The sequence below is a fragment of the Schistocerca piceifrons genome, unplaced genomic scaffold (genome assembly GCF_021461385.2).
Source record: "Schistocerca piceifrons isolate TAMUIC-IGC-003096 unplaced genomic scaffold, iqSchPice1.1 HiC_scaffold_422, whole genome shotgun sequence".
Lineage (NCBI taxonomy): Eukaryota > Metazoa > Arthropoda > Insecta > Orthoptera > Acrididae > Schistocerca > Schistocerca piceifrons.
The window spans coordinates 1-20,600 of NW_025728648.1; the positions used below are offsets into that span (position 1 = coordinate 1).

The 20,600-nt window shown below is 55.2% G+C and overlaps 47 non-coding genes across 47 annotated transcripts; 9 read left to right on the forward strand and 38 right to left on the reverse strand.

Moving 5' to 3' along the window:
• Window positions 1-257: 257 nt before the first annotated feature.
• On the reverse strand, window positions 258-330 carry Trnam-cau. Its single transcript has one exon. It is a non-coding gene; the product is annotated as a tRNA-Met (tRNA).
• A 380-nt stretch (window positions 331-710) lies between these two features.
• Trnag-gcc lies at window positions 711-781 on the reverse strand. Its single transcript has one exon. It is a non-coding gene; the product is annotated as a tRNA-Gly (tRNA).
• A 325-nt stretch (window positions 782-1,106) lies between these two features.
• Trnag-ucc lies at window positions 1,107-1,178 on the forward strand. The gene has a single exon. It is a non-coding gene; the product is annotated as a tRNA-Gly (tRNA).
• Window positions 1,179-1,776: 598 nt separating this feature from the next.
• Trnai-aau lies at window positions 1,777-1,850 on the reverse strand. Its single transcript has one exon. It is a non-coding gene; the product is annotated as a tRNA-Ile (tRNA).
• Window positions 1,851-2,048: 198 nt separating this feature from the next.
• Window positions 2,049-2,120, reverse strand: Trnae-uuc. Its single transcript has one exon. It is a non-coding gene; the product is annotated as a tRNA-Glu (tRNA).
• A 305-nt stretch (window positions 2,121-2,425) lies between these two features.
• Trnam-cau lies at window positions 2,426-2,498 on the reverse strand. The gene has a single exon. It is a non-coding gene; the product is annotated as a tRNA-Met (tRNA).
• Window positions 2,499-2,878: 380 nt separating this feature from the next.
• Trnag-gcc lies at window positions 2,879-2,949 on the reverse strand. Its single transcript has one exon. It is a non-coding gene; the product is annotated as a tRNA-Gly (tRNA).
• A 325-nt stretch (window positions 2,950-3,274) lies between these two features.
• Window positions 3,275-3,346, forward strand: Trnag-ucc. Its single transcript has one exon. It is a non-coding gene; the product is annotated as a tRNA-Gly (tRNA).
• A 598-nt stretch (window positions 3,347-3,944) lies between these two features.
• Window positions 3,945-4,018, reverse strand: Trnai-aau. Its single transcript has one exon. It is a non-coding gene; the product is annotated as a tRNA-Ile (tRNA).
• A 198-nt stretch (window positions 4,019-4,216) lies between these two features.
• Trnae-uuc lies at window positions 4,217-4,288 on the reverse strand. Its single transcript has one exon. It is a non-coding gene; the product is annotated as a tRNA-Glu (tRNA).
• Window positions 4,289-4,593: 305 nt separating this feature from the next.
• Window positions 4,594-4,666, reverse strand: Trnam-cau. The gene has a single exon. It is a non-coding gene; the product is annotated as a tRNA-Met (tRNA).
• Window positions 4,667-5,046: 380 nt separating this feature from the next.
• Trnag-gcc lies at window positions 5,047-5,117 on the reverse strand. The gene has a single exon. It is a non-coding gene; the product is annotated as a tRNA-Gly (tRNA).
• A 325-nt stretch (window positions 5,118-5,442) lies between these two features.
• Window positions 5,443-5,514, forward strand: Trnag-ucc. The gene has a single exon. It is a non-coding gene; the product is annotated as a tRNA-Gly (tRNA).
• A 598-nt stretch (window positions 5,515-6,112) lies between these two features.
• Trnai-aau lies at window positions 6,113-6,186 on the reverse strand. The gene has a single exon. It is a non-coding gene; the product is annotated as a tRNA-Ile (tRNA).
• A 198-nt stretch (window positions 6,187-6,384) lies between these two features.
• On the reverse strand, window positions 6,385-6,456 carry Trnae-uuc. The gene has a single exon. It is a non-coding gene; the product is annotated as a tRNA-Glu (tRNA).
• Window positions 6,457-6,761: 305 nt separating this feature from the next.
• On the reverse strand, window positions 6,762-6,834 carry Trnam-cau. Its single transcript has one exon. It is a non-coding gene; the product is annotated as a tRNA-Met (tRNA).
• Window positions 6,835-7,214: 380 nt separating this feature from the next.
• On the reverse strand, window positions 7,215-7,285 carry Trnag-gcc. The gene has a single exon. It is a non-coding gene; the product is annotated as a tRNA-Gly (tRNA).
• A 325-nt stretch (window positions 7,286-7,610) lies between these two features.
• Window positions 7,611-7,682, forward strand: Trnag-ucc. Its single transcript has one exon. It is a non-coding gene; the product is annotated as a tRNA-Gly (tRNA).
• Window positions 7,683-8,280: 598 nt separating this feature from the next.
• Window positions 8,281-8,354, reverse strand: Trnai-aau. The gene has a single exon. It is a non-coding gene; the product is annotated as a tRNA-Ile (tRNA).
• A 198-nt stretch (window positions 8,355-8,552) lies between these two features.
• Window positions 8,553-8,624, reverse strand: Trnae-uuc. Its single transcript has one exon. It is a non-coding gene; the product is annotated as a tRNA-Glu (tRNA).
• Window positions 8,625-8,929: 305 nt separating this feature from the next.
• Window positions 8,930-9,002, reverse strand: Trnam-cau. Its single transcript has one exon. It is a non-coding gene; the product is annotated as a tRNA-Met (tRNA).
• Window positions 9,003-9,382: 380 nt separating this feature from the next.
• On the reverse strand, window positions 9,383-9,453 carry Trnag-gcc. Its single transcript has one exon. It is a non-coding gene; the product is annotated as a tRNA-Gly (tRNA).
• A 325-nt stretch (window positions 9,454-9,778) lies between these two features.
• Trnag-ucc lies at window positions 9,779-9,850 on the forward strand. Its single transcript has one exon. It is a non-coding gene; the product is annotated as a tRNA-Gly (tRNA).
• Window positions 9,851-10,448: 598 nt separating this feature from the next.
• On the reverse strand, window positions 10,449-10,522 carry Trnai-aau. The gene has a single exon. It is a non-coding gene; the product is annotated as a tRNA-Ile (tRNA).
• Window positions 10,523-10,720: 198 nt separating this feature from the next.
• On the reverse strand, window positions 10,721-10,792 carry Trnae-uuc. Its single transcript has one exon. It is a non-coding gene; the product is annotated as a tRNA-Glu (tRNA).
• Window positions 10,793-11,097: 305 nt separating this feature from the next.
• On the reverse strand, window positions 11,098-11,170 carry Trnam-cau. The gene has a single exon. It is a non-coding gene; the product is annotated as a tRNA-Met (tRNA).
• A 380-nt stretch (window positions 11,171-11,550) lies between these two features.
• Window positions 11,551-11,621, reverse strand: Trnag-gcc. The gene has a single exon. It is a non-coding gene; the product is annotated as a tRNA-Gly (tRNA).
• Window positions 11,622-11,946: 325 nt separating this feature from the next.
• Window positions 11,947-12,018, forward strand: Trnag-ucc. The gene has a single exon. It is a non-coding gene; the product is annotated as a tRNA-Gly (tRNA).
• Window positions 12,019-12,616: 598 nt separating this feature from the next.
• On the reverse strand, window positions 12,617-12,690 carry Trnai-aau. Its single transcript has one exon. It is a non-coding gene; the product is annotated as a tRNA-Ile (tRNA).
• A 198-nt stretch (window positions 12,691-12,888) lies between these two features.
• Window positions 12,889-12,960, reverse strand: Trnae-uuc. Its single transcript has one exon. It is a non-coding gene; the product is annotated as a tRNA-Glu (tRNA).
• Window positions 12,961-13,265: 305 nt separating this feature from the next.
• Trnam-cau lies at window positions 13,266-13,338 on the reverse strand. The gene has a single exon. It is a non-coding gene; the product is annotated as a tRNA-Met (tRNA).
• Window positions 13,339-13,718: 380 nt separating this feature from the next.
• Window positions 13,719-13,789, reverse strand: Trnag-gcc. The gene has a single exon. It is a non-coding gene; the product is annotated as a tRNA-Gly (tRNA).
• Window positions 13,790-14,114: 325 nt separating this feature from the next.
• Window positions 14,115-14,186, forward strand: Trnag-ucc. The gene has a single exon. It is a non-coding gene; the product is annotated as a tRNA-Gly (tRNA).
• Window positions 14,187-14,784: 598 nt separating this feature from the next.
• Window positions 14,785-14,858, reverse strand: Trnai-aau. Its single transcript has one exon. It is a non-coding gene; the product is annotated as a tRNA-Ile (tRNA).
• Window positions 14,859-15,056: 198 nt separating this feature from the next.
• Trnae-uuc lies at window positions 15,057-15,128 on the reverse strand. Its single transcript has one exon. It is a non-coding gene; the product is annotated as a tRNA-Glu (tRNA).
• A 305-nt stretch (window positions 15,129-15,433) lies between these two features.
• Window positions 15,434-15,506, reverse strand: Trnam-cau. Its single transcript has one exon. It is a non-coding gene; the product is annotated as a tRNA-Met (tRNA).
• Window positions 15,507-15,886: 380 nt separating this feature from the next.
• Trnag-gcc lies at window positions 15,887-15,957 on the reverse strand. Its single transcript has one exon. It is a non-coding gene; the product is annotated as a tRNA-Gly (tRNA).
• A 325-nt stretch (window positions 15,958-16,282) lies between these two features.
• Window positions 16,283-16,354, forward strand: Trnag-ucc. The gene has a single exon. It is a non-coding gene; the product is annotated as a tRNA-Gly (tRNA).
• Window positions 16,355-16,952: 598 nt separating this feature from the next.
• Window positions 16,953-17,026, reverse strand: Trnai-aau. The gene has a single exon. It is a non-coding gene; the product is annotated as a tRNA-Ile (tRNA).
• Window positions 17,027-17,224: 198 nt separating this feature from the next.
• Trnae-uuc lies at window positions 17,225-17,296 on the reverse strand. Its single transcript has one exon. It is a non-coding gene; the product is annotated as a tRNA-Glu (tRNA).
• A 305-nt stretch (window positions 17,297-17,601) lies between these two features.
• Window positions 17,602-17,674, reverse strand: Trnam-cau. The gene has a single exon. It is a non-coding gene; the product is annotated as a tRNA-Met (tRNA).
• Window positions 17,675-18,054: 380 nt separating this feature from the next.
• Trnag-gcc lies at window positions 18,055-18,125 on the reverse strand. The gene has a single exon. It is a non-coding gene; the product is annotated as a tRNA-Gly (tRNA).
• A 325-nt stretch (window positions 18,126-18,450) lies between these two features.
• Window positions 18,451-18,522, forward strand: Trnag-ucc. Its single transcript has one exon. It is a non-coding gene; the product is annotated as a tRNA-Gly (tRNA).
• Window positions 18,523-19,120: 598 nt separating this feature from the next.
• On the reverse strand, window positions 19,121-19,194 carry Trnai-aau. The gene has a single exon. It is a non-coding gene; the product is annotated as a tRNA-Ile (tRNA).
• A 198-nt stretch (window positions 19,195-19,392) lies between these two features.
• On the reverse strand, window positions 19,393-19,464 carry Trnae-uuc. The gene has a single exon. It is a non-coding gene; the product is annotated as a tRNA-Glu (tRNA).
• A 305-nt stretch (window positions 19,465-19,769) lies between these two features.
• Window positions 19,770-19,842, reverse strand: Trnam-cau. The gene has a single exon. It is a non-coding gene; the product is annotated as a tRNA-Met (tRNA).
• A 380-nt stretch (window positions 19,843-20,222) lies between these two features.
• On the reverse strand, window positions 20,223-20,293 carry Trnag-gcc. Its single transcript has one exon. It is a non-coding gene; the product is annotated as a tRNA-Gly (tRNA).
• Between the last annotated feature and the right edge of the window lie 307 nt (window positions 20,294-20,600).

Sequence of the window (20,600 nt, forward strand, 5' to 3'; positions counted from 1 at the left end):
GTCGAGTGCCGCGTCGGCGCCCTTCTCTCTTTGCGAGCATCTTTGCACAGACTGACTGGCAAGGCGCGCACCTCAAACGCCGCAGAGCAATGCTTTTGGCTTCATGCTCTGCTGGGAGAAGAGGAAAAGGGAAGCTGTAAGTAGCAATAACAGGAGGTAAACATTTTCCCGCTGAAGCGTTGAAAAGTTGTGGATAACAAACAAGAACTACGTTGGCGCCCTAGCAACAGCGCCACCATCAGTCACAGAAAATTAAATGCCCCGGGTGAGGATCGAACTCACGACCTTAAGATTATGAGACTTACGCGCTGCCTACTGCGCTACCGAGGCACGGGTGCACCACTGGTCCTGGAAACTGGGTAAATACCGTACCCAATATTAGACGTAGAGACACTGTACTTCCTGGGTAACGTGTTCTGTTGCTACACGCGCACTGCCGGCCCAGTTGATTGCGGTGTTGCTGCAGCTGTTGCAACGATAGGCAGCACTCCTTGTCGTTAAAGCTCAGTGCCTCGGAGGCACCTGGACACAGCAACTTGTGAGGCCAAGCCGACGCTAGTCTGCAGAACATCATGCGAGCGTCCTAGTGGGGACCGGCGAGTGCTGCGTTCTCGGTTCTTCTCAAGGGAATCCAGCTATATATTCTTGCGGATCGTGCATCTCAAGCGCGCAAGCCACACGGCAGCATTATCGCGGGAAAAGCAAAATGATGCATCGGCCGGGAATCGAACCCGGGCCGCCCGCGTGGCAGGCGAGCATTCTACCACTGAACCACCGATGCTGGGGCCAGCGGCAACTTCACGCTGCTTCCCGAGCAGATGTCTCAAGGGAAAGTGGGACTGCCGTCAAGCGCCGTAGCATTCTGTGGAGAAGATGCTGCAGACGCTGAATCCTGCACTGCACTGCTTAAAAATGCCGCCAGAACGCGGTCCTCGCCGGCGCCGACTCTTGCCAAAGGATGCGAAATGTGCGCGGATACGCTGTCCGAATGCGTCTGGATGTGCTCCCCTAGCCTACCTCGAAATGCGCCTGCCAGGTACGATCACCTTCGGCCGCTGCCGACAGGCGGGAAGCCGACACAGCGCGGAGGCGGGGCGCTCGCTTGTGCGGTGGTGGTGTAATGGTCAGCATAGTTGCCTTCCAAGCAGTTGATCCGGGTTCGATTCCCGGCCACCGCAGCAGGCTTTTAATTTCGCGTATGAGTACTTTTGCCACGCGCTCTTAAATTATTGTTTTTCCGGCCTCCTACTCGCTGCATACCAGCCCTTAGTGTGTCTCGACTTGTCTCGACTTTGCTCGGCTGACGCGAGAGCTGACGCTCTCAAATCGGCCTATATCAAAACGACAAGCACGAGAAACGACTGAGAGAGGTAAAGAGAGGTGAGGCTAGGCGATGGACACACAGCACGCCCCCTTCATTTCACGGTGGCGTCTCCCTGACCGAATCGGGCTGCAGCTCCGAAAACTAAGGAGAAACAAAAATAGGAAGTAAAACTGCCAATAGTACCCTGTGTTCCCATGCGCTCACCCGCCCAAGTACTGACAGGGGCCAAAGTGGTTGCGCATCGGCAATCGGACATTTTCTTTCATTTTCTCTTTATCGGTTGAGAACCAGTGTATTCAAGATATTATGGCCATTGCCGAGTGAATGATGTAGCGCTTCCCGACGAGTCGGGTTCGGATCCTCTGTCAACTTCCACGCAGGGTGATGATCTTTTGGTCATCACACTCGCCAGCTGAAATCGGCGCTGCCTTTTCGTAGTAGTAAAAGAGCAGTGGCCCGTGGGGGGATCGAACCCACGACCTTCGCGTTATTAGCACGACGCTCTAACCAACTGAGCTAACGGGCCCCAGCAGATGCAGTTGCTCAGCCCTACGCTGGAAACTGGTGGCATGAAGCCGTACACCATTTCTATGGTCGTCGTGCGTCTGCTTCCCTAGTCTATATTCTGCTGACGGTCACGAAACAGTAGCTATATTGCGAGCAGGACGGGAAACGGCCGCTCGGACAGCTCAAACTTGTCACGACTCGTGTGGAAAAAATTCCGTTCCGGTACCGGGAATCGAACCCGGGCCTCCTGGGTGAAAGCCAGGTATCCTAGCCACTAGACCACACCGGATGCGGCCGTTTCGTTCGACCGTTCGTACGGTCGCTTGTCGCATTTCGTGTCGAGTGCCGCGTCGGCGCCCTTCTCTCTTTGCGAGCATCTTTGCACAGACTGACTGGCAAGGCGCGCACCTCAAACGCCGCAGAGCAATGCTTTTGGCTTCATGCTCTGCTGGGAGAAGAGGAAAAGGGAAGCTGTAAGTAGCAATAACAGGAGGTAAACATTTTCCCGCTGAAGCGTTGAAAAGTTGTGGATAACAAACAAGAACTACGTTGGCGCCCTAGCAACAGCGCCACCATCAGTCACAGAAAATTAAATGCCCCGGGTGAGGATCGAACTCACGACCTTAAGATTATGAGACTTACGCGCTGCCTACTGCGCTACCGAGGCACGGGTGCACCACTGGTCCTGGAAACTGGGTAAATACCGTACCCAATATTAGACGTAGAGACACTGTACTTCCTGGGTAACGTGTTCTGTTGCTACACGCGCACTGCCGGCCCAGTTGATTGCGGTGTTGCTGCAGCTGTTGCAACGATAGGCAGCACTCCTTGTCGTTAAAGCTCAGTGCCTCGGAGGCACCTGGACACAGCAACTTGTGAGGCCAAGCCGACGCTAGTCTGCAGAACATCATGCGAGCGTCCTAGTGGGGACCGGCGAGTGCTGCGTTCTCGGTTCTTCTCAAGGGAATCCAGCTATATATTCTTGCGGATCGTGCATCTCAAGCGCGCAAGCCACACGGCAGCATTATCGCGGGAAAAGCAAAATGATGCATCGGCCGGGAATCGAACCCGGGCCGCCCGCGTGGCAGGCGAGCATTCTACCACTGAACCACCGATGCTGGGGCCAGCGGCAACTTCACGCTGCTTCCCGAGCAGATGTCTCAAGGGAAAGTGGGACTGCCGTCAAGCGCCGTAGCATTCTGTGGAGAAGATGCTGCAGACGCTGAATCCTGCACTGCACTGCTTAAAAATGCCGCCAGAACGCGGTCCTCGCCGGCGCCGACTCTTGCCAAAGGATGCGAAATGTGCGCGGATACGCTGTCCGAATGCGTCTGGATGTGCTCCCCTAGCCTACCTCGAAATGCGCCTGCCAGGTACGATCACCTTCGGCCGCTGCCGACAGGCGGGAAGCCGACACAGCGCGGAGGCGGGGCGCTCGCTTGTGCGGTGGTGGTGTAATGGTCAGCATAGTTGCCTTCCAAGCAGTTGATCCGGGTTCGATTCCCGGCCACCGCAGCAGGCTTTTAATTTCGCGTATGAGTACTTTTGCCACGCGCTCTTAAATTATTGTTTTTCCGGCCTCCTACTCGCTGCATACCAGCCCTTAGTGTGTCTCGACTTGTCTCGACTTTGCTCGGCTGACGCGAGAGCTGACGCTCTCAAATCGGCCTATATCAAAACGACAAGCACGAGAAACGACTGAGAGAGGTAAAGAGAGGTGAGGCTAGGCGATGGACACACAGCACGCCCCCTTCATTTCACGGTGGCGTCTCCCTGACCGAATCGGGCTGCAGCTCCGAAAACTAAGGAGAAACAAAAATAGGAAGTAAAACTGCCAATAGTACCCTGTGTTCCCATGCGCTCACCCGCCCAAGTACTGACAGGGGCCAAAGTGGTTGCGCATCGGCAATCGGACATTTTCTTTCATTTTCTCTTTATCGGTTGAGAACCAGTGTATTCAAGATATTATGGCCATTGCCGAGTGAATGATGTAGCGCTTCCCGACGAGTCGGGTTCGGATCCTCTGTCAACTTCCACGCAGGGTGATGATCTTTTGGTCATCACACTCGCCAGCTGAAATCGGCGCTGCCTTTTCGTAGTAGTAAAAGAGTAGTGGCCCGTGGGGGGATCGAACCCACGACCTTCGCGTTATTAGCACGACGCTCTAACCAACTGAGCTAACGGGCCCCAGCAGATGCAGTTGCTCAGCCCTACGCTGGAAACTGGTGGCATGAAGCCGTACACCATTTCTATGGTCGTCGTGCGTCTGCTTCCCTAGTCTATATTCTGCTGACGGTCACGAAACAGTAGCTATATTGCGAGCAGGACGGGAAACGGCCGCTCGGACAGCTCAAACTTGTCACGACTCGTGTGGAAAAAATTCCGTTCCGGTACCGGGAATCGAACCCGGGCCTCCTGGGTGAAAGCCAGGTATCCTAGCCACTAGACCACACCGGATGCGGCCGTTTCGTTCGACCGTTCGTACGGTCGCTTGTCGCATTTCGTGTCGAGTGCCGCGTCGGCGCCCTTCTCTCTTTGCGAGCATCTTTGCACAGACTGACTGGCAAGGCGCGCACCTCAAACGCCGCAGAGCAATGCTTTTGGCTTCATGCTCTGCTGGGAGAAGAGGAAAAGGGAAGCTGTAAGTAGCAATAACAGGAGGTAAACATTTTCCCGCTGAAGCGTTGAAAAGTTGTGGATAACAAACAAGAACTACGTTGGCGCCCTAGCAACAGCGCCACCATCAGTCACAGAAAATTAAATGCCCCGGGTGAGGATCGAACTCACGACCTTAAGATTATGAGACTTACGCGCTGCCTACTGCGCTACCGAGGCACGGGTGCACCACTGGTCCTGGAAACTGGGTAAATACCGTACCCAATATTAGACGTAGAGACACTGTACTTCCTGGGTAACGTGTTCTGTTGCTACACGCGCACTGCCGGCCCAGTTGATTGCGGTGTTGCTGCAGCTGTTGCAACGATAGGCAGCACTCCTTGTCGTTAAAGCTCAGTGCCTCGGAGGCACCTGGACACAGCAACTTGTGAGGCCAAGCCGACGCTAGTCTGCAGAACATCATGCGAGCGTCCTAGTGGGGACCGGCGAGTGCTGCGTTCTCGGTTCTTCTCAAGGGAATCCAGCTATATATTCTTGCGGATCGTGCATCTCAAGCGCGCAAGCCACACGGCAGCATTATCGCGGGAAAAGCAAAATGATGCATCGGCCGGGAATCGAACCCGGGCCGCCCGCGTGGCAGGCGAGCATTCTACCACTGAACCACCGATGCTGGGGCCAGCGGCAACTTCACGCTGCTTCCCGAGCAGATGTCTCAAGGGAAAGTGGGACTGCCGTCAAGCGCCGTAGCATTCTGTGGAGAAGATGCTGCAGACGCTGAATCCTGCACTGCACTGCTTAAAAATGCCGCCAGAACGCGGTCCTCGCCGGCGCCGACTCTTGCCAAAGGATGCGAAATGTGCGCGGATACGCTGTCCGAATGCGTCTGGATGTGCTCCCCTAGCCTACCTCGAATTGCGCCTGCCAGGTACGATCACCTTCGGCCGCTGCCGACAGGCGGGAAGCCGACACAGCGCGGAGGCGGGGCGCTCGCTTGTGCGGTGGTGGTGTAATGGTCAGCATAGTTGCCTTCCAAGCAGTTGATCCGGGTTCGATTCCCGGCCACCGCAGCAGGCTTTTAATTTCGCGTATGAGTACTTTTGCCACGCGCTCTTAAATTATTGTTTTTCCGGCCTCCTACTCGCTGCATACCAGCCCTTAGTGTGTCTCGACTTGTCTCGACTTTGCTCGGCTGACGCGAGAGCTGACGCTCTCAAATCGGCCTATATCAAAACGACAAGCACGAGAAACGACTGAGAGAGGTAAAGAGAGGTGAGGCTAGGCGATGGACACACAGCACGCCCCCTTCATTTCACGGTGGCGTCTCCCTGACCGAATCGGGCTGCAGCTCCGAAAACTAAGGAGAAACAAAAATAGGAAGTAAAACTGCCAATAGTACCCTGTGTTCCCATGCGCTCACCCGCCCAAGTACTGACAGGGGCCAAAGTGGTTGCGCATCGGCAATCGGACATTTTCTTTCATTTTCTCTTTATCGGTTGAGAACCAGTGTATTCAAGATATTATGGCCATTGCCGAGTGAATGATGTAGCGCTTCCCGACGAGTCGGGTTCGGATCCTCTGTCAACTTCCACGCAGGGTGATGATCTTTTGGTCATCACACTCGCCAGCTGAAATCGGCGCTGCCTTTTCGTAGTAGTAAAAGAGTAGTGGCCCGTGGGGGGATCGAACCCACGACCTTCGCGTTATTAGCACGACGCTCTAACCAACTGAGCTAACGGGCCCCAGCAGATGCAGTTGCTCAGCCCTACGCTGGAAACTGGTGGCATGAAGCCGTACACCATTTCTATGGTCGTCGTGCGTCTGCTTCCCTAGTCTATATTCTGCTGACGGTCACGAAACAGTAGCTATATTGCGAGCAGGACGGGAAACGGCCGCTCGGACAGCTCAAACTTGTCACGACTCGTGTGGAAAAAATTCCGTTCCGGTACCGGGAATCGAACCCGGGCCTCCTGGGTGAAAGCCAGGTATCCTAGCCACTAGACCACACCGGATGCGGCCGTTTCGTTCGACCGTTCGTACGGTCGCTTGTCGCATTTCGTGTCGAGTGCCGCGTCGGCGCCCTTCTCTCTTTGCGAGCATCTTTGCACAGACTGACTGGCAAGGCGCGCACCTCAAACGCCGCAGAGCAATGCTTTTGGCTTCATGCTCTGCTGGGAGAAGAGGAAAAGGGAAGCTGTAAGTAGCAATAACAGGAGGTAAACATTTTCCCGCTGAAGCGTTGAAAAGTTGTGGATAACAAACAAGAACTACGTTGGCGCCCTAGCAACAGCGCCACCATCAGTCACAGAAAATTAAATGCCCCGGGTGAGGATCGAACTCACGACCTTAAGATTATGAGACTTACGCGCTGCCTACTGCGCTACCGAGGCACGGGTGCACCACTGGTCCTGGAAACTGGGTAAATACCGTACCCAATATTAGACGTAGAGACACTGTACTTCCTGGGTAACGTGTTCTGTTGCTACACGCGCACTGCCGGCCCAGTTGATTGCGGTGTTGCTGCAGCTGTTGCAACGATAGGCAGCACTCCTTGTCGTTAAAGCTCAGTGCCTCGGAGGCACCTGGACACAGCAACTTGTGAGGCCAAGCCGACGCTAGTCTGCAGAACATCATGCGAGCGTCCTAGTGGGGACCGGCGAGTGCTGCGTTCTCGGTTCTTCTCAAGGGAATCCAGCTATATATTCTTGCGGATCGTGCATCTCAAGCGCGCAAGCCACACGGCAGCATTATCGCGGGAAAAGCAAAATGATGCATCGGCCGGGAATCGAACCCGGGCCGCCCGCGTGGCAGGCGAGCATTCTACCACTGAACCACCGATGCTGGGGCCAGCGGCAACTTCACGCTGCTTCCCGAGCAGATGTCTCAAGGGAAAGTGGGACTGCCGTCAAGCGCCGTAGCATTCTGTGGAGAAGATGCTGCAGACGCTGAATCCTGCACTGCACTGCTTAAAAATGCCGCCAGAACGCGGTCCTCGCCGGCGCCGACTCTTGCCAAAGGATGCGAAATGTGCGCGGATACGCTGTCCGAATGCGTCTGGATGTGCTCCCCTAGCCTACCTCGAAATGCGCCTGCCAGGTACGATCACCTTCGGCCGCTGCCGACAGGCGGGAAGCCGACACAGCGCGGAGGCGGGGCGCTCGCTTGTGCGGTGGTGGTGTAATGGTCAGCATAGTTGCCTTCCAAGCAGTTGATCCGGGTTCGATTCCCGGCCACCGCAGCAGGCTTTTAATTTCGCGTATGAGTACTTTTGCCACGCGCTCTTAAATTATTGTTTTTCCGGCCTCCTACTCGCTGCATACCAGCCCTTAGTGTGTCTCGACTTGTCTCGACTTTGCTCGGCTGACGCGAGAGCTGACGCTCTCAAATCGGCCTATATCAAAACGACAAGCACGAGAAACGACTGAGAGAGGTAAAGAGAGGTGAGGCTAGGCGATGGACACACAGCACGCCCCCTTCATTTCACGGTGGCGTCTCCCTGACCGAATCGGGCTGCAGCTCCGAAAACTAAGGAGAAACAAAAATAGGAAGTAAAACTGCCAATAGTACCCTGTGTTCCCATGCGCTCACCCGCCCAAGTACTGACAGGGGCCAAAGTGGTTGCGCATCGGCAATCGGACATTTTCTTTCATTTTCTCTTTATCGGTTGAGAACCAGTGTATTCAAGATATTATGGCCATTGCCGAGTGAATGATGTAGCGCTTCCCGACGAGTCGGGTTCGGATCCTCTGTCAACTTCCACGCAGGGTGATGATCTTTTGGTCATCACACTCGCCAGCTGAAATCGGCGCTGCCTTTTCGTAGTAGTAAAAGAGTAGTGGCCCGTGGGGGGATCGAACCCACGACCTTCGCGTTATTAGCACGACGCTCTAACCAACTGAGCTAACGGGCCCCAGCAGATGCAGTTGCTCAGCCCTACGCTGGAAACTGGTGGCATGAAGCCGTACACCATTTCTATGGTCGTCGTGCGTCTGCTTCCCTAGTCTATATTCTGCTGACGGTCACGAAACAGTAGCTATATTGCGAGCAGGACGGGAAACGGCCGCTCGGACAGCTCAAACTTGTCACGACTCGTGTGGAAAAAATTCCGTTCCGGTACCGGGAATCGAACCCGGGCCTCCTGGGTGAAAGCCAGGTATCCTAGCCACTAGACCACACCGGATGCGGCCGTTTCGTTCGACCGTTCGTACGGTCGCTTGTCGCATTTCGTGTCGAGTGCCGCGTCGGCGCCCTTCTCTCTTTGCGAGCATCTTTGCACAGACTGACTGGCAAGGCGCGCACCTCAAACGCCGCAGAGCAATGCTTTTGGCTTCATGCTCTGCTGGGAGAAGAGGAAAAGGGAAGCTGTAAGTAGCAATAACAGGAGGTAAACATTTTCCCGCTGAAGCGTTGAAAAGTTGTGGATAACAAACAAGAACTACGTTGGCGCCCTAGCAACAGCGCCACCATCAGTCACAGAAAATTAAATGCCCCGGGTGAGGATCGAACTCACGACCTTAAGATTATGAGACTTACGCGCTGCCTACTGCGCTACCGAGGCACGGGTGCACCACTGGTCCTGGAAACTGGGTAAATACCGTACCCAATATTAGACGTAGAGACACTGTACTTCCTGGGTAACGTGTTCTGTTGCTACACGCGCACTGCCGGCCCAGTTGATTGCGGTGTTGCTGCAGCTGTTGCAACGATAGGCAGCACTCCTTGTCGTTAAAGCTCAGTGCCTCGGAGGCACCTGGACACAGCAACTTGTGAGGCCAAGCCGACGCTAGTCTGCAGAACATCATGCGAGCGTCCTAGTGGGGACCGGCGAGTGCTGCGTTCTCGGTTCTTCTCAAGGGAATCCAGCTATATATTCTTGCGGATCGTGCATCTCAAGCGCGCAAGCCACACGGCAGCATTATCGCGGGAAAAGCAAAATGATGCATCGGCCGGGAATCGAACCCGGGCCGCCCGCGTGGCAGGCGAGCATTCTACCACTGAACCACCGATGCTGGGGCCAGCGGCAACTTCACGCTGCTTCCCGAGCAGATGTCTCAAGGGAAAGTGGGACTGCCGTCAAGCGCCGTAGCATTCTGTGGAGAAGATGCTGCAGACGCTGAATCCTGCACTGCACTGCTTAAAAATGCCGCCAGAACGCGGTCCTCGCCGGCGCCGACTCTTGCCAAAGGATGCGAAATGTGCGCGGATACGCTGTCCGAATGCGTCTGGATGTGCTCCCCTAGCCTACCTCGAAATGCGCCTGCCAGGTACGATCACCTTCGGCCGCTGCCGACAGGCGGGAAGCCGACACAGCGCGGAGGCGGGGCGCTCGCTTGTGCGGTGGTGGTGTAATGGTCAGCATAGTTGCCTTCCAAGCAGTTGATCCGGGTTCGATTCCCGGCCACCGCAGCAGGCTTTTAATTTCGCGTATGAGTACTTTTGCCACGCGCTCTTAAATTATTGTTTTTCCGGCCTCCTACTCGCTGCATACCAGCCCTTAGTGTGTCTCGACTTGTCTCGACTTTGCTCGGCTGACGCGAGAGCTGACGCTCTCAAATCGGCCTATATCAAAACGACAAGCACGAGAAACGACTGAGAGAGGTAAAGAGAGGTGAGGCTAGGCGATGGACACACAGCACGCCCCCTTCATTTCACGGTGGCGTCTCCCTGACCGAATCGGGCTGCAGCTCCGAAAACTAAGGAGAAACAAAAATAGGAAGTAAAACTGCCAATAGTACCCTGTGTTCCCATGCGCTCACCCGCCCAAGTACTGACAGGGGCCAAAGTGGTTGCGCATCGGCAATCGGACATTTTCTTTCATTTTCTCTTTATCGGTTGAGAACCAGTGTATTCAAGATATTATGGCCATTGCCGAGTGAATGATGTAGCGCTTCCCGACGAGTCGGGTTCGGATCCTCTGTCAACTTCCACGCAGGGTGATGATCTTTTGGTCATCACACTCGCCAGCTGAAATCGGCGCTGCCTTTTCGTAGTAGTAAAAGAGTAGTGGCCCGTGGGGGGATCGAACCCACGACCTTCGCGTTATTAGCACGACGCTCTAACCAACTGAGCTAACGGGCCCCAGCAGATGCAGTTGCTCAGCCCTACGCTGGAAACTGGTGGCATGAAGCCGTACACCATTTCTATGGTCGTCGTGCGTCTGCTTCCCTAGTCTATATTCTGCTGACGGTCACGAAACAGTAGCTATATTGCGAGCAGGACGGGAAACGGCCGCTCGGACAGCTCAAACTTGTCACGACTCGTGTGGAAAAAATTCCGTTCCGGTACCGGGAATCGAACCCGGGCCTCCTGGGTGAAAGCCAGGTATCCTAGCCACTAGACCACACCGGATGCGGCCGTTTCGTTCGACCGTTCGTACGGTCGCTTGTCGCATTTCGTGTCGAGTGCCGCGTCGGCGCCCTTCTCTCTTTGCGAGCATCTTTGCACAGACTGACTGGCAAGGCGCGCACCTCAAACGCCGCAGAGCAATGCTTTTGGCTTCATGCTCTGCTGGGAGAAGAGGAAAAGGGAAGCTGTAAGTAGCAATAACAGGAGGTAAACATTTTCCCGCTGAAGCGTTGAAAAGTTGTGGATAACAAACAAGAACTACGTTGGCGCCCTAGCAACAGCGCCACCATCAGTCACAGAAAATTAAATGCCCCGGGTGAGGATCGAACTCACGACCTTAAGATTATGAGACTTACGCGCTGCCTACTGCGCTACCGAGGCACGGGTGCACCACTGGTCCTGGAAACTGGGTAAATACCGTACCCAATATTAGACGTAGAGACACTGTACTTCCTGGGTAACGTGTTCTGTTGCTACACGCGCACTGCCGGCCCAGTTGATTGCGGTGTTGCTGCAGCTGTTGCAACGATAGGCAGCACTCCTTGTCGTTAAAGCTCAGTGCCTCGGAGGCACCTGGACACAGCAACTTGTGAGGCCAAGCCGACGCTAGTCTGCAGAACATCATGCGAGCGTCCTAGTGGGGACCGGCGAGTGCTGCGTTCTCGGTTCTTCTCAAGGGAATCCAGCTATATATTCTTGCGGATCGTGCATCTCAAGCGCGCAAGCCACACGGCAGCATTATCGCGGGAAAAGCAAAATGATGCATCGGCCGGGAATCGAACCCGGGCCGCCCGCGTGGCAGGCGAGCATTCTACCACTGAACCACCGATGCTGGGGCCAGCGGCAACTTCACGCTGCTTCCCGAGCAGATGTCTCAAGGGAAAGTGGGACTGCCGTCAAGCGCCGTAGCATTCTGTGGAGAAGATGCTGCAGACGCTGAATCCTGCACTGCACTGCTTAAAAATGCCGCCAGAACGCGGTCCTCGCCGGCGCCGACTCTTGCCAAAGGATGCGAAATGTGCGCGGATACGCTGTCCGAATGCGTCTGGATGTGCTCCCCTAGCCTACCTCGAATTGCGCCTGCCAGGTACGATCACCTTCGGCCGCTGCCGACAGGCGGGAAGCCGACACAGCGCGGAGGCGGGGCGCTCGCTTGTGCGGTGGTGGTGTAATGGTCAGCATAGTTGCCTTCCAAGCAGTTGATCCGGGTTCGATTCCCGGCCACCGCAGCAGGCTTTTAATTTCGCGTATGAGTACTTTTGCCACGCGCTCTTAAATTATTGTTTTTCCGGCCTCCTACTCGCTGCATACCAGCCCTTAGTGTGTCTCGACTTGTCTCGACTTTGCTCGGCTGACGCGAGAGCTGACGCTCTCAAATCGGCCTATATCAAAACGACAAGCACGAGAAACGACTGAGAGAGGTAAAGAGAGGTGAGGCTAGGCGATGGACACACAGCACGCCCCCTTCATTTCACGGTGGCGTCTCCCTGACCGAATCGGGCTGCAGCTCCGAAAACTAAGGAGAAACAAAAATAGGAAGTAAAACTGCCAATAGTACCCTGTGTTCCCATGCGCTCACCCGCCCAAGTACTGACAGGGGCCAAAGTGGTTGCGCATCGGCAATCGGACATTTTCTTTCATTTTCTCTTTATCGGTTGAGAACCAGTGTATTCAAGATATTATGGCCATTGCCGAGTGAATGATGTAGCGCTTCCCGACGAGTCGGGTTCGGATCCTCTGTCAACTTCCACGCAGGGTGATGATCTTTTGGTCATCACACTCGCCAGCTGAAATCGGCGCTGCCTTTTCGTAGTAGTAAAAGAGTAGTGGCCCGTGGGGGGATCGAACCCACGACCTTCGCGTTATTAGCACGACGCTCTAACCAACTGAGCTAACGGGCCCCAGCAGATGCAGTTGCTCAGCCCTACGCTGGAAACTGGTGGCATGAAGCCGTACACCATTTCTATGGTCGTCGTGCGTCTGCTTCCCTAGTCTATATTCTGCTGACGGTCACGAAACAGTAGCTATATTGCGAGCAGGACGGGAAACGGCCGCTCGGACAGCTCAAACTTGTCACGACTCGTGTGGAAAAAATTCCGTTCCGGTACCGGGAATCGAACCCGGGCCTCCTGGGTGAAAGCCAGGTATCCTAGCCACTAGACCACACCGGATGCGGCCGTTTCGTTCGACCGTTCGTACGGTCGCTTGTCGCATTTCGTGTCGAGTGCCGCGTCGGCGCCCTTCTCTCTTTGCGAGCATCTTTGCACAGACTGACTGGCAAGGCGCGCACCTCAAACGCCGCAGAGCAATGCTTTTGGCTTCATGCTCTGCTGGGAGAAGAGGAAAAGGGAAGCTGTAAGTAGCAATAACAGGAGGTAAACATTTTCCCGCTGAAGCGTTGAAAAGTTGTGGATAACAAACAAGAACTACGTTGGCGCCCTAGCAACAGCGCCACCATCAGTCACAGAAAATTAAATGCCCCGGGTGAGGATCGAACTCACGACCTTAAGATTATGAGACTTACGCGCTGCCTACTGCGCTACCGAGGCACGGGTGCACCACTGGTCCTGGAAACTGGGTAAATACCGTACCCAATATTAGACGTAGAGACACTGTACTTCCTGGGTAACGTGTTCTGTTGCTACACGCGCACTGCCGGCCCAGTTGATTGCGGTGTTGCTGCAGCTGTTGCAACGATAGGCAGCACTCCTTGTCGTTAAAGCTCAGTGCCTCGGAGGCACCTGGACACAGCAACTTGTGAGGCCAAGCCGACGCTAGTCTGCAGAACATCATGCGAGCGTCCTAGTGGGGACCGGCGAGTGCTGCGTTCTCGGTTCTTCTCAAGGGAATCCAGCTATATATTCTTGCGGATCGTGCATCTCAAGCGCGCAAGCCACACGGCAGCATTATCGCGGGAAAAGCAAAATGATGCATCGGCCGGGAATCGAACCCGGGCCGCCCGCGTGGCAGGCGAGCATTCTACCACTGAACCACCGATGCTGGGGCCAGCGGCAACTTCACGCTGCTTCCCGAGCAGATGTCTCAAGGGAAAGTGGGACTGCCGTCAAGCGCCGTAGCATTCTGTGGAGAAGATGCTGCAGACGCTGAATCCTGCACTGCACTGCTTAAAAATGCCGCCAGAACGCGGTCCTCGCCGGCGCCGACTCTTGCCAAAGGATGCGAAATGTGCGCGGATACGCTGTCCGAATGCGTCTGGATGTGCTCCCCTAGCCTACCTCGAAATGCGCCTGCCAGGTACGATCACCTTCGGCCGCTGCCGACAGGCGGGAAGCCGACACAGCGCGGAGGCGGGGCGCTCGCTTGTGCGGTGGTGGTGTAATGGTCAGCATAGTTGCCTTCCAAGCAGTTGATCCGGGTTCGATTCCCGGCCACCGCAGCAGGCTTTTAATTTCGCGTATGAGTACTTTTGCCACGCGCTCTTAAATTATTGTTTTTCCGGCCTCCTACTCGCTGCATACCAGCCCTTAGTGTGTCTCGACTTGTCTCGACTTTGCTCGGCTGACGCGAGAGCTGACGCTCTCAAATCGGCCTATATCAAAACGACAAGCACGAGAAACGACTGAGAGAGGTAAAGAGAGGTGAGGCTAGGCGATGGACACACAGCACGCCCCCTTCATTTCACGGTGGCGTCTCCCTGACCGAATCGGGCTGCAGCTCCGAAAACTAAGGAGAAACAAAAATAGGAAGTAAAACTGCCAATAGTACCCTGTGTTCCCATGCGCTCACCCGCCCAAGTACTGACAGGGGCCAAAGTGGTTGCGCATCGGCAATCGGACATTTTCTTTCATTTTCTCTTTATCGGTTGAGAACCAGTGTATTCAAGATATTATGGCCATTGCCGAGTGAATGATGTAGCGCTTCCCGACGAGTCGGGTTCGGATCCTCTGTCAACTTCCACGCAGGGTGATGATCTTTTGGTCATCACACTCGCCAGCTGAAATCGGCGCTGCCTTTTCGTAGTAGTAAAAGAGTAGTGGCCCGTGGGGGGATCGAACCCACGACCTTCGCGTTATTAGCACGACGCTCTAACCAACTGAGCTAACGGGCCCCAGCAGATGCAGTTGCTCAGCCCTACGCTGGAAACTGGTGGCATGAAGCCGTACACCATTTCTATGGTCGTCGTGCGTCTGCTTCCCTAGTCTATATTCTGCTGACGGTCACGAAACAGTAGCTATATTGCGAGCAGGACGGGAAACGGCCGCTCGGACAGCTCAAACTTGTCACGACTCGTGTGGAAAAAATTCCGTTCCGGTACCGGGAATCGAACCCGGGCCTCCTGGGTGAAAGCCAGGTATCCTAGCCACTAGACCACACCGGATGCGGCCGTTTCGTTCGACCGTTCGTACGGTCGCTTGTCGCATTTCGTGTCGAGTGCCGCGTCGGCGCCCTTCTCTCTTTGCGAGCATCTTTGCACAGACTGACTGGCAAGGCGCGCACCTCAAACGCCGCAGAGCAATGCTTTTGGCTTCATGCTCTGCTGGGAGAAGAGGAAAAGGGAAGCTGTAAGTAGCAATAACAGGAGGTAAACATTTTCCCGCTGAAGCGTTGAAAAGTTGTGGATAACAAACAAGAACTACGTTGGCGCCCTAGCAACAGCGCCACCATCAGTCACAGAAAATTAAATGCCCCGGGTGAGGATCGAACTCACGACCTTAAGATTATGAGACTTACGCGCTGCCTACTGCGCTACCGAGGCACGGGTGCACCACTGGTCCTGGAAACTGGGTAAATACCGTACCCAATATTAGACGTAGAGACACTGTACTTCCTGGGTAACGTGTTCTGTTGCTACACGCGCACTGCCGGCCCAGTTGATTGCGGTGTTGCTGCAGCTGTTGCAACGATAGGCAGCACTCCTTGTCGTTAAAGCTCAGTGCCTCGGAGGCACCTGGACACAGCAACTTGTGAGGCCAAGCCGACGCTAGTCTGCAGAACATCATGCGAGCGTCCTAGTGGGGACCGGCGAGTGCTGCGTTCTCGGTTCTTCTCAAGGGAATCCAGCTATATATTCTTGCGGATCGTGCATCTCAAGCGCGCAAGCCACACGGCAGCATTATCGCGGGAAAAGCAAAATGATGCATCGGCCGGGAATCGAACCCGGGCCGCCCGCGTGGCAGGCGAGCATTCTACCACTGAACCACCGATGCTGGGGCCAGCGGCAACTTCACGCTGCTTCCCGAGCAGATGTCTCAAGGGAAAGTGGGACTGCCGTCAAGCGCCGTAGCATTCTGTGGAGAAGATGCTGCAGACGCTGAATCCTGCACTGCACTGCTTAAAAATGCCGCCAGAACGCGGTCCTCGCCGGCGCCGACTCTTGCCAAAGGATGCGAAATGTGCGCGGATACGCTGTCCGAATGCGTCTGGATGTGCTCCCCTAGCCTACCTCGAAATGCGCCTGCCAGGTACGATCACCTTCGGCCGCTGCCGACAGGCGGGAAGCCGACACAGCGCGGAGGCGGGGCGCTCGCTTGTGCGGTGGTGGTGTAATGGTCAGCATAGTTGCCTTCCAAGCAGTTGATCCGGGTTCGATTCCCGGCCACCGCAGCAGGCTTTTAATTTCGCGTATGAGTACTTTTGCCACGCGCTCTTAAATTATTGTTTTTCCGGCCTCCTACTCGCTGCATACCAGCCCTTAGTGTGTCTCGACTTGTCTCGACTTTGCTCGGCTGACGCGAGAGCTGACGCTCTCAAATCGGCCTATATCAAAACGACAAGCACGAGAAACGACTGAGAGAGGTAAAGAGAGGTGAGGCTAGGCGATGGACACACAGCACGCCCCCTTCATTTCACGGTGGCGTCTCCCTGACCGAATCGGGCTGCAGCTCCGAAAACTAAGGAGAAACAAAAATAGGAAGTAAAACTGCCAATAGTACCCTGTGTTCCCATGCGCTCACCCGCCCAAGTACTGACAGGGGCCAAAGTGGTTGCGCATCGGCAATCGGACATTTTCTTTCATTTTCTCTTTATCGGTTGAGAACCAGTGTATTCAAGATATTATGGCCATTGCCGAGTGAATGATGTAGCGCTTCCCGACGAGTCGGGTTCGGATCCTCTGTCAACTTCCACGCAGGGTGATGATCTTTTGGTCATCACACTCGCCAGCTGAAATCGGCGCTGCCTTTTCGTAGTAGTAAAAGAGTAGTGGCCCGTGGGGGGATCGAACCCACGACCTTCGCGTTATTAGCACGACGCTCTAACCAACTGAGCTAACGGGCCCCAGCAGATGCAGTTGCTCAGCCCTACGCTGGAAACTGGTGGCATGAAGCCGTACACCATTTCTATGGTCGTCGTGCGTCTGCTTCCCTAGTCTATATTCTGCTGACGGTCACGAAACAGTAGCTATATTGCGAGCAGGACGGGAAACGGCCGCTCGGACAGCTCAAACTTGTCACGACTCGTGTGGAAAAAATTCCGTTCTGGTACCGGGAATCGAACCCGGGCCTCCTGGGTGAAAGCCAGGTATCCTAGCCACTAGACCACACCGGATGCGGCCGTTTCGTTCGACCGTTCGTACGGTCGCTTGTCGCATTTCGTGTCGAGTGCCGCGTCGGCGCCCTTCTCTCTTTGCGAGCATCTTTGCACAGACTGACTGGCAAGGCGCGCACCTCAAACGCCGCAGAGCAATGCTTTTGGCTTCATGCTCTGCTGGGAGAAGAGGAAAAGGGAAGCTGTAAGTAGCAATAACAGGAGGTAAACATTTTCCCGCTGAAGCGTTGAAAAGTTGTGGATAACAAACAAGAACTACGTTGGCGCCCTAGCAACAGCGCCACCATCAGTCACAGAAAATTAAATGCCCCGGGTGAGGATCGAACTCACGACCTTAAGATTATGAGACTTACGCGCTGCCTACTGCGCTACCGAGGCACGGGTGCACCACTGGTCCTGGAAACTGGGTAAATACCGTACCCAATATTAGACGTAGAGACACTGTACTTCCTGGGTAACGTGTTCTGTTGCTACACGCGCACTGCCGGCCCAGTTGATTGCGGTGTTGCTGCAGCTGTTGCAACGATAGGCAGCACTCCTTGTCGTTAAAGCTCAGTGCCTCGGAGGCACCTGGACACAGCAACTTGTGAGGCCAAGCCGACGCTAGTCTGCAGAACATCATGCGAGCGTCCTAGTGGGGACCGGCGAGTGCTGCGTTCTCGGTTCTTCTCAAGGGAATCCAGCTATATATTCTTGCGGATCGTGCATCTCAAGCGCGCAAGCCACACGGCAGCATTATCGCGGGAAAAGCAAAATGATGCATCGGCCGGGAATCGAACCCGGGCCGCCCGCGTGGCAGGCGAGCATTCTACCACTGAACCACCGATGCTGGGGCCAGCGGCAACTTCACGCTGCTTCCCGAGCAGATGTCTCAAGGGAAAGTGGGACTGCCGTCAAGCGCCGTAGCATTCTGTGGAGAAGATGCTGCAGACGCTGAATCCTGCACTGCACTGCTTAAAAATGCCGCCAGAACGCGGTCCTCGCCGGCGCCGACTCTTGCCAAAGGATGCGAAATGTGCGCGGATACGCTGTCCGAATGCGTCTGGATGTGCTCCCCTAGCCTACCTCGAAATGCGCCTGCCAGGTACGATCACCTTCGGCCGCTGCCGACAGGCGGGAAGCCGACACAGCGCGGAGGCGGGGCGCTCGCTTGTGCGGTGGTGGTGTAATGGTCAGCATAGTTGCCTTCCAAGCAGTTGATCCGGGTTCGATTCCCGGCCACCGCAGCAGGCTTTTAATTTCGCGTATGAGTACTTTTGCCACGCGCTCTTAAATTATTGTTTTTCCGGCCTCCTACTCGCTGCATACCAGCCCTTAGTGTGTCTCGACTTGTCTCGACTTTGCTCGGCTGACGCGAGAGCTGACGCTCTCAAATCGGCCTATATCAAAACGACAAGCACGAGAAACGACTGAGAGAGGTAAAGAGAGGTGAGGCTAGGCGATGGACACACAGCACGCCCCCTTCATTTCACGGTGGCGTCTCCCTGACCGAATCGGGCTGCAGCTCCGAAAACTAAGGAGAAACAAAAATAGGAAGTAAAACTGCCAATAGTACCCTGTGTTCCCATGCGCTCACCCGCCCAAGTACTGACAGGGGCCAAAGTGGTTGCGCATCGGCAATCGGACATTTTCTTTCATTTTCTCTTTATCGGTTGAGAACCAGTGTATTCAAGATATTATGGCCATTGCCGAGTGAATGATGTAGCGCTTCCCGACGAGTCGGGTTCGGATCCTCTGTCAACTTCCACGCAGGGTGATGATCTTTTGGTCATCACACTCGCCAGCTGAAATCGGCGCTGCCTTTTCGTAGTAGTAAAAGAGTAGTGGCCCGTGGGGGGATCGAACCCACGACCTTCGCGTTATTAGCACGACGCTCTAACCAACTGAGCTAACGGGCCCCAGCAGATGCAGTTGCTCAGCCCTACGCTGGAAACTGGTGGCATGAAGCCGTACACCATTTCTATGGTCGTCGTGCGTCTGCTTCCCTAGTCTATATTCTGCTGACGGTCACGAAACAGTAGCTATATTGCGAGCAGGACGGGAAACGGCCGCTCGGACAGCTCAAACTTGTCACGACTCGTGTGGAAAAAATTCCGTTCCGGTACCGGGAATCGAACCCGGGCCTCCTGGGTGAAAGCCAGGTATCCTAGCCACTAGACCACACCGGATGCGGCCGTTTCGTTCGACCGTTCGTACGGTCGCTTGTCGCATTTCGTGTCGAGTGCCGCGTCGGCGCCCTTCTCTCTTTGCGAGCATCTTTGCACAGACTGACTGGCAAGGCGCGCACCTCAAACGCCGCAGAGCAATGCTTTTGGCTTCATGCTCTGCTGGGAGAAGAGGAAAAGGGAAGCTGTAAGTAGCAATAACAGGAGGTAAACATTTTCCCGCTGAAGCGTTGAAAAGTTGTGGATAACAAACAAGAACTACGTTGGCGCCCTAGCAACAGCGCCACCATCAGTCACAGAAAATTAAATGCCCCGGGTGAGGATCGAACTCACGACCTTAAGATTATGAGACTTACGCGCTGCCTACTGCGCTACCGAGGCACGGGTGCACCACTGGTCCTGGAAACTGGGTAAATACCGTACCCAATATTAGACGTAGAGACACTGTACTTCCTGGGTAACGTGTTCTGTTGCTACACGCGCACTGCCGGCCCAGTTGATTGCGGTGTTGCTGCAGCTGTTGCAACGATAGGCAGCACTCCTTGTCGTTAAAGCTCAGTGCCTCGGAGGCACCTGGACACAGCAACTTGTGAGGCCAAGCCGACGCTAGTCTGCAGAACATCATGCGAGCGTCCTAGTGGGGACCGGCGAGTGCTGCGTTCTCGGTTCTTCTCAAGGGAATCCAGCTATATATTCTTGCGGATCGTGCATCTCAAGCGCGCAAGCCACACGGCAGCATTATCGCGGGAAAAGCAAAATGATGCATCGGCCGGGAATCGAACCCGGGCCGCCCGCGTGGCAGGCGAGCATTCTACCACTGAACCACCGATGCTGGGGCCAGCGGCAACTTCACGCTGCTTCCCGAGCAGATGTCTCAAGGGAAAGTGGGACTGCCGTCAAGCGCCGTAGCATTCTGTGGAGAAGATGCTGCAGACGCTGAATCCTGCACTGCACTGCTTAAAAATGCCGCCAGAACGCGGTCCTCGCCGGCGCCGACTCTTGCCAAAGGATGCGAAATGTGCGCGGATACGCTGTCCGAATGCGTCTGGATGTGCTCCCCTAGCCTACCTCGAAATGCGCCTGCCAGGTACGATCACCTTCGGCCGCTGCCGACAGGCGGGAAGCCGACACAGCGCGGA